Source organism: Arachis duranensis, chromosome 9 (genome assembly GCF_000817695.3).
Source record: "Arachis duranensis cultivar V14167 chromosome 9, aradu.V14167.gnm2.J7QH, whole genome shotgun sequence".
In the NCBI taxonomy this organism is placed as follows: Eukaryota; Viridiplantae; Streptophyta; class Magnoliopsida; order Fabales; family Fabaceae; genus Arachis; species Arachis duranensis.
This window is the reverse complement of record NC_029780.3, coordinates 71,539,996-71,541,273: the sequence shown is the minus strand read 5'-3', so window position 1 is coordinate 71,541,273 and position 1,278 is coordinate 71,539,996.

Sequence of the window (1,278 nt, the reverse complement as noted above, 5' to 3'; positions counted from 1 at the left end):
GAAAATTTGGAGAGAAAAAAGGAAAAGATATATTTTTTTATTTTTGAATTTTTAATGATGAGAGAGAAAAATTAAAAACGTCATTTTTTGTGTTTTTCTCTTTTCTTTATGGATCAAAACAAAGAATGCATGCAAGAACACTATGAATGTCAAGATGAACACCAAGAACACTATGAAGATCATGATGAACATCGAGAACATAATTTTGAAAGATTTTTGATGCAAAGAAAACATGCAAGATACCAAACTTAGAAATCTTTAATGCATGGACTCTAACAAACAAAAATGCATATGAAAAACAACAAACAACACAAAACAAGAAAACATCAAGATCAAACAAGAAGACTTGTCAACAACAACTTGAAGATCATGAAGAACACCATGAATGCATGAATTTTCGAAAAATGCAAGAAAAAATTTTTTTAGCATGCAATTGACACCAAACTTAAAAGTTGACTCAAGACTTGAACAAGAAACACAAAATATTTTTGATTTTTATGATTTTATGATTTTTTTTATTTATTTTCAAAAAAAAAGAAAAAAATTTTTGAAAAATTTTTGAAAACAAAACAAAAAGAAAATTACCTAATCTGAGCAACAAGATGAACCATCAGTTGTCCATACTCGAACAATCCCCGACAACGGCGCCAAAAACTTGGTGGATGAAATTGTGATCATCAAAGTTGTACTCTTTGTACTTGTATGAAATTTAATTCGAGATAATAGCTCTTTACTATGTGTGGACACAACTCCGTTCAACTAACCAGCAAGTGTACTGGGTCGTCCAAGTAATAAACCTTACGTGAGTAAGGGTCGATTCCACAGAGATTGTTGGTATGAAGCAAGCTATGGTCATCTTGTAAATCTCAGTCAGGCGGATAGTAATTGATTATGGATTTTCGAAAATTTATAAATAATAAACATAAAATAAAGATAAAGTTACTCATGTAATCCAATGATGGGGATTTCAGATAGGCGTATGGAGATGCTGTGCTCTTCCTGAATCTCTGCTTTCCTACTACTTTTATCCAATTTTATCACTCCCTTCTATGGGAAGCTGTATGTAGGGCATCACCGTTGTCGATGGCTACATCCCATCCTCTCAGTGAAAAAGGTCCAAATGCTCTGTCACAGCACGGTTAATCATCTGTCAGTTCTCAATCAGGTTGGAGTAGAATCCCTTGATTCTTTTGCGTCTGTCACTAATGCCCAGCCTTCAGGAGTTTGAAGCTCGTCACAGTCATTCAATTCCGGAATCCTACTCGGAATACCACAGAA